At 41.6% G+C, this 18,296-nt stretch overlaps 7 non-coding genes across 7 annotated transcripts; all 7 read left to right on the top strand.

Moving 5' to 3' along the window:
- Positions 1-16,212: 16,212 nt before the first annotated feature.
- Positions 16,213-16,284, top strand: trnag-ucc. Its single transcript has one exon. It is a non-coding gene; the product is annotated as a tRNA-Gly (tRNA).
- Positions 16,285-16,518: 234 nt separating this feature from the next.
- On the top strand, positions 16,519-16,590 carry trnag-ucc. The gene has a single exon. It is a non-coding gene; the product is annotated as a tRNA-Gly (tRNA).
- A 233-nt stretch (positions 16,591-16,823) lies between these two features.
- Positions 16,824-16,895, top strand: trnag-ucc. The gene has a single exon. It is a non-coding gene; the product is annotated as a tRNA-Gly (tRNA).
- Positions 16,896-17,129: 234 nt separating this feature from the next.
- trnag-ucc lies at positions 17,130-17,201 on the top strand. The gene has a single exon. It is a non-coding gene; the product is annotated as a tRNA-Gly (tRNA).
- Positions 17,202-17,436: 235 nt separating this feature from the next.
- Positions 17,437-17,508, top strand: trnag-ucc. Its single transcript has one exon. It is a non-coding gene; the product is annotated as a tRNA-Gly (tRNA).
- Positions 17,509-17,741: 233 nt separating this feature from the next.
- Positions 17,742-17,813, top strand: trnag-ucc. The gene has a single exon. It is a non-coding gene; the product is annotated as a tRNA-Gly (tRNA).
- Positions 17,814-18,047: 234 nt separating this feature from the next.
- Positions 18,048-18,119, top strand: trnag-ucc. The gene has a single exon. It is a non-coding gene; the product is annotated as a tRNA-Gly (tRNA).
- The last annotated feature ends 177 nt before the right edge of the window (positions 18,120-18,296 follow it).

Raw genomic sequence — 18,296 nt, 5'->3', positions numbered from 1 at the left:
TTCTGCAGCTTAAAGGTGAGATGCACATATTGATACACAAACCCTTGATCGCACTTTTGTCAAACTCCATCCCTGACTTATCAGTTGAAGTGGAAATTTGTTCAAAAATTACTGTTTTCTGTAGCGATGGTGGTATAGTGGTGAGCATAGCTGCCTTCCAAGCAGTTGACCTGGGTTCGATTCCCAGCCATCGCAATCCTTAATTTGGCAGCAGACTCTTAATTTGTCTGTTGCTTTACCAAGAGAGGAAAGAATTGCTTGCAATTCACATACCTTGTTAACATCCTAGTAGTCCTCACACACTTCTGCAGCTTAAACGTGAGATGCACATATTGATACACAAAGACCTTGATCGCACTTTTGTCAAACTCCATCCCTGACTTATCAGTTGAAGCGGAAATTTTTCTCAAAATTTACTGTTTTCTGTAGCGATGGTGGTATAGTGGTGAGCATAGCTGCCTTCCAAGCAGTTGACCTGGGTTCGAATCCCAGCCATCGCAATCCTTAATTTGGCAGCAGACTCTTAATTTGTCTGTTGCTTTACCAAGAGAGGAAAGAATTGCTTGCAATTCACATACCTTGTTAACATCCTAGTAGTCCTCACACACTTCTGCAGCTTAAAGGTGCAATGCACATATTGATACACAAAGACCTAGATCGCAACTTTTGTCAAACTCCATCCCTGACTTATCAGTTGAAGCGGAAATTTTCTTCACAAATTACAGTTTTCTTTAGCGATGGTGGTATAGTGGTGAGCATAGCTGCCTTCCAAGCAGTTGACCTGGGTTCGATTCCCAGCCATCGCAATCCTTAATTTGGCAGCAGACTCTTAATTTGTCTGTTGCTTTACCAAGAGAGGAAAGAATTGCTTGCAATTCACATACCTTGTTAACATCCTAGTAGTCCTCACACACTTCTGCAGCTTAAAGGTGCAATGCACATATTGATACACAAAGACCTAGATCGCAACTTTTGTCAAACTCCATCCCTGACTTATCAGTTGAAGTGGAAATTTTCTTCACAAATTACTATTTTCTGTAGCGATGGTGGTATAGTGGTGAGCATAGCTGCCTTCCAAGCAGTTGACCTGGGTTCGAATCCCAGCCATCGCAATCCTTAATTTGGCAGCAGACTCTTAATTTGTCTGTTGCTTTACCAAGAGAGGAAAGAATTGCTTGCAATTCACATACCTTGTTAACATCCTAGTAGTCCTCACACACTTCTGCAGCTTAAAGGTGCAATGCACATATTGATACACAAAGACCTAGATCGCAACTTTTGTCAAACTCCATCCCTGACTTATCAGTTGAAGCGGAAATTTTCTTCACAAATTACTATTTTCTGTAGCGATGGTGGTATAGTGGTGAGCATAGCTGCCTTCCAAGCAGTTGACCTGGGTTTGATTCCCAGCCATCGCAATCCTTAATTTGGCAGCAGACTCTTAATTTGTCTGTTGCTTTACCAAGAGAGGAAAGAATTGCTTGCAATTCACATACCTTGTTAACATCCTAGTAGTCCTCACACACTTCTGCAGCTTAAAGGTGAGATGCACATATTGATACACAAAGACCTTGATCACACTTTTGTCAAACTCCATCCCTGACTTATCAGTTGAAGCGGAAATTTTTCTCAAAATTTACTGTTTTCTTTAGCGATGGTGGTATAGTGGTGAGCATAGCTGCCTTCCAAGCAGTTGACCTGGGTTCGATTCCCAGCCATCGCAATCCTTAATTTGGAAGCAGACTCCAAATTTGTCTGTTGCTTTACCAAGAGAGGAAAGAATTGCTTGCAATTCACATACCTTTTTAACATCCTAGTAGTCCTCACACACTTCTGCAGCTTAAAGGTGCAATGCACATATTGATACACAAAGACCTAGATCGCAACTTTTTTCAAACTCCATCCCTGACTTATCAGTTGAAGCAGAAAATTTGTTCAAAAATTGCTGTTTTCTGTAGTGATGGTGGTATAGTGGTGAGCATAGCTGCCTTCCAAGCAGTTGACCTGGGTTCGATTCCCAGCCATCGCAATCCTTAATTTGGCAGCAGACTCTAAATTTATCTGTTGCTTTACCAAGAGAGGAAAGAATTGCTTGCAATTCACATACCTTGTTAACATCCTAGTAGTCCTCACACACTTCTGCAGCTTAAACGTGCAATGGACATATTGATACACAAAGATCTTGATCGCACTTTTGTCAAACTCCATCCCTGACTTATCAGTTGAAGCAGAAAATTTGTTCAAAAATTACTGTTTTCTGTAGAGATGGTGGTATAGTGGTGAGCATAGCTGCCTTCCAAGCAGTTGACCTGGGTTCAATTCCCAGCCATCGCAATCCTTAATTTGGCAGCAGACTCTTAATTTGTCTATTGCTTTACCAAGAGAGGAAAGAATTGCTTGCAATTCACATACCTTGCTAACATCCTAGTAGTCCTCACACACTTCTGCAGCTTAAAGGTGCAATGCACATATTGATACACAAAGACCTAGATCACACTTTTGTCAAACTCCATCCCTGACTTATCAGTTGAAGCGGAAATTTTCCTCAAAAATTACTGTTTTCTGTAGCGATGGTGGTATAGTGGTGAGCATAGCTGCCTTCCAAGCAGTTGACCTGGGTTCAATTCCCAGCCATCGCAATCCTTAATTTGGCAGCAGACTCAAAATTTGTCTGTTGCTTTACCAAGAGAGGAAAGAATTGCTTGCAATTCACATACCTTGTTAACATCCTAGTAGTCCTCACACACTTCTGCACCTTAAAGGTGCAATGCACATATTTATACACAAAGACCTAGATCGCACTTTTGTCAAACTCCATCCCTGACTTATCAGTTGAAGCGGAAATTTTCTTCACAAATTGCAGTTTTCTTTAGCGATGGTGGTATAGTGGTGAGCATAGCTGCCTTCCAAGCAGTTGACCTGGGTTCGATTCCCAGCCATCGCAATCCTTAATTTGGCAGCAGACTCTAAATTTATCTGTTGCTTTACCAAGAGAGGAAAGAATTGCTTGCAATTCACATACCTTGTTAACATCCTAGTAGTCCTCACACACTTCTGCAGCTTAAAGGTGAGATGCACATATTGATACACAAAGACCTTGATCACACTTTTGTCAAACTCCATCCCTGACTTATCAGTTGAAGCGGAAATTTTTCTCAAAATTTACTGTTTTCTTTAGCGATGGTGGTATAGTGGTGAGCATAGCTGCCTTCCAAGCAGTTGACCTGGGTTCGATTCCCAGCCATCGCAATCCTTAATTTGGCAGCAGACTCTTAATTTGTCTATTGCTTTACCAAGAGAGGAAAGAATTGCTTGCAATTCACATACCTTGTTAACATCCTAGTAGTCCTCACACACATCTGCAGCTTAAAGGTGAGATGCACATATTGATACACAAAGACCTTAATCGCACTTTTGTCAAACTCCATCCCTGACTTATCAGTTGAAGCGGAAATTTTTCTCAAAAAGTGCTTTTTCCTGTAGCGATGGTGGTATAGTGGTGAGCATAGCTGCCTTCCAAGCAGTTGACCTGGGTTCGATTCCCAGCCATCGCAATCCTTAATTTGGCAGCAGACTCTTAATTTGTCTGTTGCTTTACCAAGAGAGGAAAGAATTGCTTGCAATTCACATACCTTGTTAACATCCTAGTAGTCCTCACACACTTCTGCAGCTTAAAGGTGCAATGCACATATTGATACACAAAGACCTTGATCGCACTTTTGTCAAACTCCATCCCTGACTCATCAGTTTAAGCCGAAATTTTTCTCAAAAATTACTGTTTTCTGTAGCGATGGTGGTATAGTGGTGAGCATAGCTGCCTTCCAAGCAGTTGACCTGGGTTCGATTCCCAGCCATCGCAATCCTTAATTTTGCAGCAGACTCAAAATTTGTCTGTTGCTTTACCAAGAGAGGAAAGAATTGCTTGCAATTCACATACCTTGTTAACATCCTAGTAGTCCTCACACACTTCTGCAGCTTAAAGGTGCAATGCACATATTGATACACAAAGACCTAGATCGCAACTTTTGTCAAACTCCATCCCTGACTTATCAGTTGAAGCAGAAAATTTGTTCAAAAATTACTGTTTTCTGTAGCGATGGTGGTATAGTGGTGAGCATAGCTGCCTTCCAAGCAGTTGACCTGGGTTCGATTCCCAGCCATCGCAATCCTTAATTTGGAAGCAGACTCAAAATTTGTCTGTTGCTTTACCAAGAGAGGAAAGAATTGCTTGCAATTCACATACCTTTTTAACATCCTAGTAGTCCTCACACACTTCTGCAGCTTAAAGGTGCAATGCACATATTGATACACAAAGACCTAGATCGCAACTTTTTTCAAACTCCATCCCTGACTTATCAGTTGAAGCAGAAAATTTGTTCAAAAATTACTGTTTTCTGTAGCGATGGTGGTATAGTGGTGAGCATAGCTGCCTTCCAAGCAGTTTACCTGGGTTTGATTCCCAGCCATCGCAATCCTGAATTTGGAAGCAGACTCAAAATTTGTCTGTTGCTTTACCAAGAGAGGAAAGAATTGCTTGCAATTCACATACATTGTTAACATCCTAGTAGTCCTCACACACTTCTGCAGCTTAAAGGTGCAATGCACGTATTGATACACAAAGACCTAGATCGCAACTTTTGTCAAACTCCATCCCTGACTTATCAGTTGAAGCGGAAATTTTCTTCACAAATTACTATTTTCTGTAGCGATGGTGGTATAGTGGTGAGCATAGCTGCCTTCCAAGTAGTTGACCTGGGTTCGATTCCCAGCCATCGCAATCCTTAAATTGGCAGCAGACTCTTAATTTGTCTGTTGCTTTACCAAGAGAGGAAAGAATTGCTTGCAATTCACATACCTTGTTAACATCCTAGTAGTCCTCACACACTTCTGCAGCTTAAAGGTGCAATGCACATATTGATACACAAAGACCTTGATCGCACTTTTGTCAAACTCCATCCCTGACTTATCAGTTGAAGCGGAAATTTTTCTCAAAATTTACTGTTTTCTGTAGCGATGGTGGTATAGTGGTGAGCATAGCTGCCTTCCAAGCAGTTGACCTGGGTTTAATTCCCAGCCATCGCAATCCTTAATTTTGCAGCAGACTCAAAATTTGTCTATTGCTTTACCAAGAGAGGAAAGAATTGCTTGCAATTCACATACCTTGTTAACATCCTAGTAGTCCTCACACACTTCTGCACCTTAAAGGTGCAATGCACATATTGATACACAAAGACCTACATCGCAACTTTTGTCAAACTCCATCCCTGACTTATCAGTTGAAGCGGATATTTTCTTCACAAATTACAGTTTTCTTTAGCGATGGTGGTATAGTGGTGAGCATAGCTGCCTTCCAAGCAGTTGACCTGGGTTCGATTCCCAGCCATCGCAGTCCTTAATTTGGCAGCAGACTCTTAATTTGTCTGTTGCTTTACCAAGAGAGGAAAGAATTGCTTGCAATTCACATACCTTGTTAACATCCTAGTAGTCCTCACACACTTCTGCAGCTTAAAGGTGCAATGCACATATTGATACACAAAGACCTAGATCGCAACTTTTGTCAAACTCCATCCCTGATTTATCAGTTGAAGTGGAAATTTTCTTCACAAATTACAGTTTTCTTTAGCGATGGTGGTATAGTGGTGAGCATAGCTGCCTTCCAAGCAGTTGACCTGGGTTTGATTCCCAGCCATCGCAATCCTTAATTTGGCAGCAGACTCTTAATTTGTCTGTTGCTTTACCAACAGAGGAAAGAATTGCTTGCAATTCACATACCTTGTTAACATCCTAGTAGTCCTCACACACTTCTGCAGCTTAAAGGTGCAATGCACATATTGATACACAAAGACCTAGATCGCAACTTTTGTCAAACTCCATCCCTGACTTATCAGTTGAAGCGGAAATTTTCTTCACAAATTGCAGTTTTCTTTAGCGATGGTGGTATAGTGGTGAGCATAGCTGCCTTCCAAGCAGTTGACCTGGGTTCGATTCCCAGACATCGCAATCCTTAATTTGGCAGCAGACTCTTAATTTGTCTGTTGCTTTACCAAGAGAGGAAAGAATTGCTTGCAATTCACATACCTTGTTAACATCCTAGTAGTCCTCACACACTTCTGCACCTTAAAGGTGCAATGCACATATTGATACACAAAGACCTAGATCGCACTTTTGTCAAACTCCATCCCTGACTTATCAGTTGAAGCGGAAATTTTTCTCAAAATTTACTGTTTTCTGTAGCGATGGTGGTATAGTGGTGAGCATAGCTGCCTTCCAAGCGGTTGACCTGGGTTCGATTCCCAGCCATCGCAATCCTTAATTTGGCAGTAGACTCTAAATTTGTCTGTTGCTTTACCAAGAGAGGAAAGAATTGCTTGCAATTCACATACCTTGTTAACATCCTAGTAGTCCTCACACACTTCTGCAGCTTAAAGGTGCAATGCACATATTGATACACAAAGACCTAGATCGCAACTTTTGTCAAACTCCATCCCTGACTTATCAGTTGAAGCGGAAATTTTCTTCACAAATTGCAGCTTTCTTTAGCGATGGTGGTATAGTGGTGAGCATAGCTGCCTTCCAAGCAGTTGACCTGGGTTTGATTCCCAGCCATCGCAATCTTTAATTTGGCAGCAGACTCTTAATTTGTCTGTTGCTTTACCAAGAGAGGAAAGAATTGCTTGCAATTCACATACCTTGTTAACATCCTAGTAGTCCTCACACACTTCTGCAGCTTAAAGGTGCAATGCACATATTGATACACAAAGACCTTGATCGCACTTTTGTCAAACTCCATCCCTGACTTATCAGTTGAAGCGGAAATTTTTCTCAAAATTTACTGTTTTCTGTAGCGATGGTGGTATAGTGGTGAGCATAGCTGCCTTCCAAGCAGTTGACCTGGGTTTAATTCCCAGCCATCGCAATCCTTAATTTTGCAGCAGACTCAAAATTTGTCTATTGCTTTACCAAGAGAGGAAAGAATTGCTTGCAATTCACATACCTTGTTAACATCCTAGTAGTCCTCACACACTTCTGCACCTTAAAGGTGCAATGCACATATTGATACACAAAGACCTACATCGCAACTTTTGTCAAACTCCATCCCTGACTTATCAGTTGAAGCGGACATTTTCTTCACAAATTACAGTTTTCTTTAGCGATGGTGGTATAGTGGTGAGCATAGCTGCCTTCCAAGCAGTTGACCTGGGTTCGATTCCCAGCCATCGCAGTCCTTAATTTGGCAGCAGACTCTTAATTTGTCTGTTGCTTTACCAAGAGAGGAAAGAATTGCTTGCAATTCACATACCTTGTTAACATCCTAGTAGTCCTCACACACTTCTGCAGCTTAAAGGTGCAATGCACATATTGATACACAAAGACCTAGATCGCAACTTTTGTCAAACTCCATCCCTGACTTATCAGTTGAAGTGGAAATTTTCTTCACAAATTACAGTTTTCTTTAGCGATGGTGGTATAGTGGTGAGCATAGCTGCCTTCCAAGCAGTTGACCTGGGTTTGATTCCCAGCCATCGCAATCCTTAATTTGGCAGCAGACTCTTAATTTGTCTGTTGCTTTACCAACAGAGGAAAGAATTGCTTGCAATTCACATACCTTGTTAACATCCTAGTAGTCCTCACACACTTCTGCAGCTTAAAGGTGCAATGCACATATTGATACACAAAGACCTAGATCGCAACTTTTGTCAAACTCCATCCCTGACTTATCAGTTGAAGCGGAAATTTTCTTCACAAATTGCAGTTTTCTTTAGCGATGGTGGTATAGTGGTGAGCATAGCTGCCTTCCAAGCAGTTGACCTGGGTTCGATTCCCAGACATCGCAATCCTTAATTTGGCAGCAGACTCTTAATTTGTCTGTTGCTTTACCAAGAGAGGAAAGAATTGCTTGCAATTCACATACCTTGTTAACATCCTAGTAGTCCTCACACACTTCTGCACCTTAAAGGTGCAATGCACATATTGATACACAAAGACCTAGATCGCACTTTTGTCAAACTCCATCCCTGACTTATCAGTTGAAGCGGAAATTTTTCTCAAAATTTACTGTTTTCTGTAGCGATGGTGGTATAGTGGTGAGCATAGCTGCCTTCCAAGCGGTTGACCTGGGTTCGATTCCCAGCCATCGCAATCCTTAATTTGGCAGTAGACTCTAAATTTGTCTGTTGCTTTACCAAGAGAGGAAAGAATTGCTTGCAATTCACATACCTTGTTAACATCCTAGTAGTCCTCACACACTTCTGCAGCTTAAAGGTGCAATGCACATATTGATACACAAAGACCTAGATCGCAACTTTTGTCAAACTCCATCCCTGACTTATCAGTTGAAGCGGAAATTTTCTTCACAAATTGCAGCTTTCTTTAGCGATGGTGGTATAGTGGTGAGCATAGCTGCCTTCCAAGCAGTTGACCTGGGTTTGATTCCCAGCCATCGCAATCTTTAATTTGGCAGCAGACTCTTAATTTGTCTGTTGCTTTACCAAGAGAGGAAAGAATTGCTTGCAATTCACATACCTTGTTAACATCCTAGTAGTCCTCACACACTTCTGCAGCTTAAAGGTGCAATGCACATATTGATACACAAAGACCTTGATCGCACTTTTGTCAAACTCCATCCCTGACTTATCAGTTGAAGCGGAAATTTTTCTCAAAATTTACTGTTTTCTGTAGCGATGGTGGTATAGTGGTGAGCATAGCTGCCTTCCAAGCAGTTGACCTGGGTTTAATTCCCAGCCATCGCAATCCTTAATTTTGCAGCAGACTCAAAATTTGTCTATTGCTTTACCAAGAGAGGAAAGAATTGCTTGCAATTCACATACCTTGTTAACATCCTAGTAGTCCTCACACACTTCTGCACCTTAAAGGTGCAATGCACATATTGATACACAAAGACCTACATCGCAACTTTTGTCAAACTCCATCCCTGACTTATCAGTTGAAGCGGACATTTTCTTCACAAATTACAGTTTTCTTTAGCGATGGTGGTATAGTGGTGAGCATAGCTGCCTTCCAAGCAGTTGACCTGGGTTCGATTCCCAGCCATCGCAGTCCTTAATTTGGCAGCAGACTCTTAATTTGTCTGTTGCTTTACCAACAGAGGAAAGAATTGCTTGCAATTCACATACCTTGTTAACATCCTAGTAGTCCTCACACACTTCTGCACCTTAAAGGTGCAATGCACATATTGATACACAAAGACCTAGATCGCAACTTTTGTCAAACTCCATCCCTGACTTATCAGTTGAAGCAGAAAATTTGTTCAAAAATTACTGTTTTCTGTAGAGATGGTGGTATAGTGGTGAGCATAGCTGCCTTCCAAGCAGTTGACCTGGGTTTGATTCCCAGCCATCGCAATCCTTAATTTGGCAGCAGACTCTTAATTTGTCTATTGCTTTACCAAGAGAGGAAAGAATTGCTTGCAATTCACATACCTTGTTAACATCCTAGTAGTCCTCACACACTTCTGCAGCTTAAAGGTGCAATGCACATATTGATACACAAAGACCTAGATCGCAACTTTTGTCAAACTCCATCCCTGACTTATCAGTTGAAGCGGAAATTTTTGTCAGTAGACTCTAAATTTGTCTGTTGCTTTACCAAGAGAGGAAAGAATTGCTTGCAATTCACATACCTTGTTAACATCCTAGTAGTCCTCACACACTTCTGCAGCTTAAAGGTGCAATGCACATATTGATACACAAAGACCTAGATCGCAACTTTTGTCAAACTCCATCCCTGACTTATCAGTTGAAGCGGAAATTTTCTTCACAAATTACAGCTTTCTTTAGCGATGGTGGTATAGTGGTGAGCATAGCTGCCTTCCAAGCAGTTGACCTGGGTTTGATTCCCAGCCATCGCAATCCTTAATTTGGCAGCAGACTCTTAATTTGTCTGTTGCTTTACCAAGAGAGGAAAGAATTGCTTGCAATTCACATACCTTGTTAACATCCTAGTAGTCCTCACACACTTCTGCACCTTAAAGGTGCAATGCACATATTGATACACAAAGACCTAGATCGCACTTTTGTCAAACTCCATCCCTGACTTATCAGTTGAAGCGGAAATTTTTCTCAAAATTTACTGTTTTCTGTAGCGATGGTGGTATAGTGGTGAGCATAGCTGCCTTCCAAGCAGTTGACCTGGGTTCGATTCCCAGCCATCGCAATCCTTAATTTGGCAGCAGACTCTTAATTTGTCTGTTGCTTTACCAAGAGAGGAAAGAATTGCTTGCAATTCACATACCTTGTTAACATCCTAGTAGTCCTCACACACTTCTGCAGCTTAAACGTGAGATGCACATATTGATACACAAAGACCTTCATCGCACTTTTGTCAAACTCCATCCCTGACTTATCAGTTGAAGCGGAAATTTTCTTCACAAATTGCAGTTTTCTTTAGCGATGGTGGTATAGTGGTGAGCATAGCTGCCTTCCAAGCAGTTGACCTGGGTTCGATTCCCAGCCATCGCAATCCTTAATTTGGCAGCAGACTCTAAATTTATCTGTTGCTTTACCAAGAGAGGAAAGAATTGCTTGCAATTCACATACCTTGTTAACATCCTAGTAGTCCTCACACACTTCTGCAGCTTAAAGGTGCAATGCACATATTGATACACAAAGACCTAGATCGCACTTTTGTCAAACTCCATCCCTGACTTATCAGTTGAAGCGGAAATTTTTCTCAAAAGTAACTGTTTTCTGTAGCGATGGTGGTATAGTGGTGAGCATAGCTGCCTTCCAAGCGGTTGACCTGGGTTCGATTCCCAGCCATCGCAATCCTTAATTTGGCAGTAGACTCTAAATTTGTCTGTTGCTTTACCAAGAGAGGAAAGAATTGCTTGCAATTCACATACCTTGTTAACATCCTAGTAGTCCTCACACACTTCTGCAGCTTAAAGGTGCAATGCACATATTGATACACAAAGACCTTAATCGCAACTTTTGTCAAACTCCATCCCTGACTTATCAGTTGAAGCGGAAATTTCTTCACAAATTACAGCTTTCTTTAGCGATGGTGGTATAGTGGTGAGCATAGCTGCCTTCCAAGCAGTTGACCTGGGTTCGATTCCCAGCCATCGCAATCCTTAATTTGGCAGCAGACTCTTAATTTGTCTGTTGCTTTACCAAGAGAGGAAAGAATTGCTTGCAATTCACATACCTTGTTAACATCCTAGTAGTCCTCACACACTTCTGCAGCTTAAAGGTGAGATGCACATATTGATACACAAAGACCTAGATCGCACTTTTGTCAAACTCCATCCCTGACTTATCAGTTGAAGCGGAAATTTTCTTCACAAATTACAGTTTTCTTTAGCGATGGTGGTATAGTGGTGAGCATAGCTGCCTTCCAAGCAGTTGACCTGGGTTCGATTCCCAGCCATCGCAATCCTTAATTTGGCAGCAGACTCTAAATTTATCTGTTGCTTTACCAAGAGAGGAAAGAATTGCTTGCAATTCACATACCTTGTTAACATCCTAGTAGTCCTCACACACTTCTGCAGCTTAAAGGTGCAATGCACATATTGATACACAAAGACCTAGATCGCACTTTTGTCAAACTCCATCCCTGACTTATCAGTTGAAGCGGAAATTTTTCTCAAAAGTTACTATTTTCTGTAGCGATGGTGGTATAGTGGTGAGCATAGCTGCCTTCCAAGCGGTTGACCTGGGTTCGATTCCCAGCCATCGCAATCCTTAATTTGGCAGCAGACTCTAAATTTGTCTGTTGCTTTACCAAGAGAGGAAAGAATTGCTTGCAATTCACATACCTTGTTAACATCCTAGTAGTCCTCACACACTTCTGCAGCTTAAAGGTGCAATGCACATATTGATACACAAAGACCTAGATCGCAACTTTTGTCAAACTCCATCCCTGACTTATCAGTTGAAGCGGAAATTTTCTTCACAAATTACAGCTTTCTTTAGCGATGGTGGTATAGTGGTGAGCATAGCTGCCTTCCAAGCAGTTGACCTGGGTTCGATTCCCAGCCATCGCAATCCTTAATTTGGCAGCAGACTCTTAATTTGTCTGTTGCTTTACCAAGAGAGGAAAGAATTGCTTGCAATTCACATACCTTGTTAACATCCTAGTAGTCCTCACACACTTCTGCAGCTTAAAGGTGAGATGCACATATTGATACACAAAGACCTAGATCGCACTTTTGTCAAACTCCATCCCTGACTTATCAGTTGAAGCGGAAATTTTCTTCACAAATTACTGTTTTCTGTAGCGATGGTGGTATAGTGGTGAGCATAGCTGCCTTCCAAGCAGTTGACCTGGGTTTCGATTCCCAGCCATCGCAATCCTTAATTTGGCAGCAGACTCTTAATTTGTCTGTTGCTTTACCAAGAGAGGAAAGAATTGCTTGCAATTCACATACCTTGTTAACATCCTAGTAGTCCTCACACACTTCTGCAGCTTAAAGGTGCAATGCACATATTGATACACAAAGACCTAGATCGCAACTTTTGTCAAACTCCATCCCTGACTTATCAGTTGAAGCGGAAATTTTCTTCACAAATTACAGTTTTCTTTAGCGATGGTGGTATAGTGGTGAGCATAGCTGCCTTCCAAGCAGTTGACCTGGGTTTCGATTCCCAGCCATCGCAATCCTTAATTTGGCAGCAGACTCTTAATTTGTCTGTTGCTTTACCAAGAGAGGAAAGAATTGCTTGCAATTCACATACCTTGTTAACATCCTAGTAGTCCTCACACACTTCTGCAGCTTAAAGGTGCAATGCACATATTGATACACAAAGACCTAGATCGCAACTTTTGTCAAACTCCATCCCTGACTTATCAGTTGAAGCGGAAATTTTCTTCACAAATTACTATTTTCTGTAGCGATGGTGGTATAGTGGTGAGCATAGCTGCCTTCCAAGCAGTTGACCTGGGTTCGATTCCCAGCCATCGCAATCCTTAATTTGGCAGCAGACTCTTAATTTGTCTGTTGCTTTACCAAGAGAGGAAAGAATTGCTTGCAATTCACATACCTTGTTAACATCCTAGTAGTCCTCACACACTTCTGCAGCTTAAAGGTGCAATGCACATATTGATACACAAAGACCTAGATCGCAACTTTTGTCAAACTCCATCCCTGACTTATCAGTTGAAGCGGAAATTTTCTTCACAAATTACAGTTTTCTTTAGCGATGGTGGTATAGTGGTGAGCATAGCTGCCTTCCAAGCAGTTGACCTGGGTTCGATTCCCAGCCATCGCAATCCTTAATTTGGCAGCAGACTCTTAATTTGTCTGTTGCTTTACCAAGAGAGGAAAGAATTGCTTGCAATTCACATACCTTGTTAACATCCTAGTAGTCCTCACACACTTCTGCAGCTTAAAGGTGCAATGCACATATTGATACACAAAGACCTAGATCGCAACTTTTGTCAAACTCCATCCCTGACTTATCAGTTGAAGCGGAAATTTTCTTCACAAATTACAGTTTTCTTTAGCGATGGTGGTATAGTGGTGAGCATAGCTGCCTTCCAAGCAGTTGACCTGGGTTCGATTCCCAGCCATCGCAATCCTTAATTTGGCAGCAGACTCTTAATTTGTCTGTTGCTTTACCAAGAGAGGAAAGAATTGCTTGCAATTCACATACCTTGTTAACATCCTAGTAGTCCTCACACACTTCTGCAGCTTAAAGGTGCAATGCACATATTGATACACAAAGACCTAGATCGCACTTTTGTCAAACTCCATCCCTGACTTATCAGTTGAAGCGGAAATTTTCTTCACAAATTACTATTTTCTGTAGCGATGGTGGTATAGTGGTGAGCATAGCTGCCTTCCAAGCAGTTGACCTGGGTTCGATTCCCAGCCATCGCAATCCTTAATTTGGCAGCAGACTCTTAATTTGTCTGTTGCTTTACCAAGAGAGGAAAGAATTGCTTGCAATTCACATACCTTGTTAACATCCTAGTAGTCCTCACACACTTCTGCAGCTTAAAGGTGAGATGCACATATTGATACACAAAGACCTTGATCGCACTTTTGTCAAACTCCATCCCTGACTTATCAGTTGAAGCGGAAATTTTCTTCACAAATTACAGTTTTCTTTAGCGATGGTGGTATAGTGGTGAGCATAGCTGCCTTCCAAGCAGTTGACCTGGGTTCGATTCCCAGCCATCGCAATCCTTAATTTGGCAGCAGACTCTTAATTTGTCTGTTGCTTTACCAAGAGAGGAAAGAATTGCTTGCAATTCACATACCTTGTTAACATCCTAGTAGTCCTCACACACTTCTGCAGCTTAAAGGTGCAATGCACATATTGATACACAAAGACCTAGATCGCAACTTTTGTCAAACTCCATCCCTGACTTATCAGTTGAAGCGGAAATTTTCTTCACAAATTACAGTTTTCTTTAGCGATGGTGGTATAGTGGTGAGCATAGCTGCCTTCCAAGCAGTTGACCTGGGTTCGATTCCCAGCCATCGCAATCCTTAATTTGGCAGCAGACTCTTAATTTGTCTGTTGCTTTACCAAGAGAGGAAAGAATTGCTTGCAATTCACATACCTTGTTAACATCCTAGTAGTCCTCACACACTTCTGCAGCTTAAAGGTGCAATGCACATATTGATACACAAAGACCTAGATCACACTTTTGTCAAAATCCATCCCTGACTTATCAGTTGAAGCGGAAATTTTCTTCACAAATTACTATTTTCTGTAGCGATGGTGGTATAGTGGTGAGCATAGCTGCCTTCCAAGCAGTTGACCTGGGTTCGATTCCCAGCCATCGCAATCCTTAATTTGGCAGCAGACTCTTAATTTGTCTGTTGCTTTACCAAGAGAGGAAAGAATTGCTTGCAATTCACATACCTTGTTAACATCCTAGTAGTCCTCACACACTTCTGCAGCTTAAATGTGCAATGCACATATTGATACACAAAGACCTAGATCGCAACTTTTGTCAAACTCCATCCCTGACTTATCAGTTGAAGCGGAAATTTTCTTCACAAATTACAGTTTTCTTTAGCGATGGTGGTATAGTGGTGAGCATAGCTGCCTTCCAAGCAGTTGACCTGGGTTCGATTCCCAGCCATCGCAATCCTTAATTTGGCAGCAGACTCTTAATTTGTCTGTTGCTTTACCAAGAGAGGAAAGAATTGCTTGCAATTCACATACCTTGTTAACATCCTAGTAGTCCTCACACACTTCTGCAGCTTAAAGGTGCAATGCACATATTGATACACAAAGACCTAGATCGCACTTTTGTCAAACTCCATCCCTGACTTATCAGTTGAAGCGGAAATTTTCTTCACAAATTACTATTTTCTTTAGCGATGGTGGTATAGTGGTGAGCATAGCTGCCTTCCAAGCAGTTGACCTGGGTTCGATTCCCAGCCATCGCAATCCTTAATTTGGCAGCAGACTCTTAATTTGTCTGTTGCTTTACCAAGAGAGGAAAGAATTGCTTGCAATTCACATACCTTGTTAACATCCTAGTAGTCCTCACACACTTCTGCAGCTTAAAGGTGAGATGCACATATTGATACACAAAGACCTTGATCGCACTTTTGTCAAACTCCATCCCTGACTTATCAGTTGAAGCGGAAATTTTCTTCACAAATTACAGTTTTCTTTAGCGATGGTGGTATAGTGGTGAGCATAGCTGCCTTCCAAGCAGTTGACCTGGGTTCGATTCCCAGCCATCGCAATCCTTAATTTGGCAGCAGACTCTTAATTTGTCTATTGCTTTACCAAGAGAGGAAAGAATTGCTTGCAATTCACATACCTTGTTAACATCCTAGTAGTCCTCACACACTTCTGCAGCTTAAAGGTGCAATGCACATATTGATACACAAAGACCTAGATCGCACTTTTGTCAAACTCCATCCCTGACTTATCAGTTGAAGCGGAAATTTTCTTCACAAATTACTAGTTTTCTTTAGCGATGGTGGTATAGTGGTGAGCATAGCTGCCTTCCAAGCAGTTGACCTGGGTTCGATTCCCAGCCATCGCAATCCTTAATTTGGCAGCAGACTCTTAATTTGTCTGTTGCTTTACCAAGAGAGGAAAGAATTGCTTGCAATTCACATACCTTGTTAACATCCTAGTAGTCCTCACACACTTCTGCAGCTTAAAGGTGCAATGCACATATTGATACACAAAGACCTAGATCGCAACTTTTGTCAAACTCCATCCCTGACTTATCAGTTGAAGCGGAAATTTTCTTCACAAATTACAGTTTTCTTTAGCGATGGTGGTATAGTGGTGAGCATAGCTGCCTTCCAAGCAGTTGACCTGGGTTCGATTCCCAGCCATCGCAATCCTTAATTTGGCAGCAGACTCTTAATTTGTCTATTGCTTTACCAAGAGAGGAAAGAATTGCTTGCAATTCACATACCTTGTTAACATCCTAGTAGTCCTCACACACTTCTGCAGCTTAAAGGTGCAATGCACATATTGATACACAAAGACCTAGATCGCAACTTTTGTCAAACTCCATCCCTGACTTATCAGTTGAAGCGGAAATTTTCTTCACAAATTACAGTTTTCTTTAGCGATGGTGGTATAGTGGTGAGCATAGCTGCCTTCCAAGCAGTTGACCTGGGTTCGATTCCCAGCCATCGCAATCCTTAATTTGGCAGCAGACTCTTAATTTGTCTGTTGCTTTACCAAGAGAGGAAAGAATTGCTTGCAATTCACATACCTTGTTAACATCCTAGTAGTCCTCACACACTTCTGCAGCTTAAAGGTGCAATGCACATATTGATACACAAAGACCTAGATCGCACTTTTGTCAAACTCCATCCCTGACTTATCAGTTGAAGCGGAAATTTTCTTCACAAATTACAGTTTTCTTTAGCGATGGTGGTATAGTGGTGAGCATAGCTGCCTTCCAAGCAGTTGACCTGGGTTCGATTCCCAGCCATCGCAATCCTTAATTTGGCAGCAGACTCTTAATTTGTCTGTTGCTTTACCAAGAGAGGAAAGAATTGCTTGCAATTCACATACCTTGTTAACATCCTAGTAGTCCTCACACACTTCTGCAGCTTAAAGGTGCAATGCACATATTGATACACAAAGACCTAGATCGCAACTTTTGTCAAACTCCATCCCTGACTTATCAGTTGAAGCGGAAATTTTCTTCACAAATTACAGTTTTCTTTAGCGATGGTGGTATAGTGGTGAGCATAGCTGCCTTCCAAGCAGTTGACCTGGGTTCGATTCCCAGCCATCGCAATCCTTAATTTGGCAGCAGACTCTTAATTTGTCTGTTGCTTTACCAAGAGAGGAAAGAATTGCTTGCAATTCACATACCTTGTTAACATCCTAGTAGTCCTCACACACTTCTGCAGCTTAAAGGTGCAATGCACATATTGATACACAAAGACCTAGATCGCAACTTTTGTCAAACTCCATCCCTGACTTATCAGTTGAAGCGGAAATTTTCTTCACAAATTACTAGTTTTCTGTAGCGATGGTGGTATAGTGGTGAGCATAGCTGCCTTCCAAGCAGTTGACCTGGGTTCGATTCCCAGCCATCGCAATCCTTAATTTGGCAGCAGACTCTTAATTTGTCTATTGCTTTACCAAGAGAGGAAAGAATTGCTTGCAATTCACATACCTTGTTAACATCCTAGTAGTCCTCACACACTTCTGCAGCTTAAAGGTGAGATGCACATATTGATACACAAAGACCTTGATCGCACTTTTGTCAAACTCCATCCCTGACTTATCAGTTGAAGCGGAAATTTTCTTCACAAATTACAGTTTTCTTTAGCGATGGTGGTATAGTGGTGAGCATAGCTGCCTTCCAAGCAGTTGACCTGGGTTCGATTCCCAGCCATCGCAATCCTTAATTTGGCAGCAGACTCTTAATTTGTCTGTTGCTTTACCAAGAGAGGAAAGAATTGCTTGCAATTCACATACCTTGTTAACATCCTAGTAGTCCTCACACACTTCTGCAGCTTAAAGGTGCAATGCACATATTGATACACAAAGACCTAGATCGCAACTTTTGTCAAACTCCATCCCTGACTTATCAGTTGAAGCGGAAATTTTCTTCACAAATTACAGTTTTCTTTAGCGATGGTGGTATAGTGGTGAGCATAGCTGCCTTCCAAGCAGTTGACCTGGGTTCGATTCCCAGCCATCGCAATCCTTAATTTGGCAGCAGACTCTTAATTTGTCTGTTGCTTTACCAAGAGAGGAAAGAATTGCTTGCAATTCACATACCTTGTTAACATCCTAGTAGTCCTCACACACTTCTGCAGCTTAAAGGTGCAATGCACATATTGATACACAAAGACCTAGATCGCAACTTTTGTCAAACTC

Source organism: Fundulus heteroclitus, chromosome 23, assembly GCF_011125445.2.
Source record: "Fundulus heteroclitus isolate FHET01 chromosome 23, MU-UCD_Fhet_4.1, whole genome shotgun sequence".
Taxonomy (NCBI): Eukaryota; Metazoa; Chordata; class Actinopteri; order Cyprinodontiformes; family Fundulidae; genus Fundulus; species Fundulus heteroclitus.
This window is presented reverse-complemented; position numbering and strand designations above follow the sequence as displayed.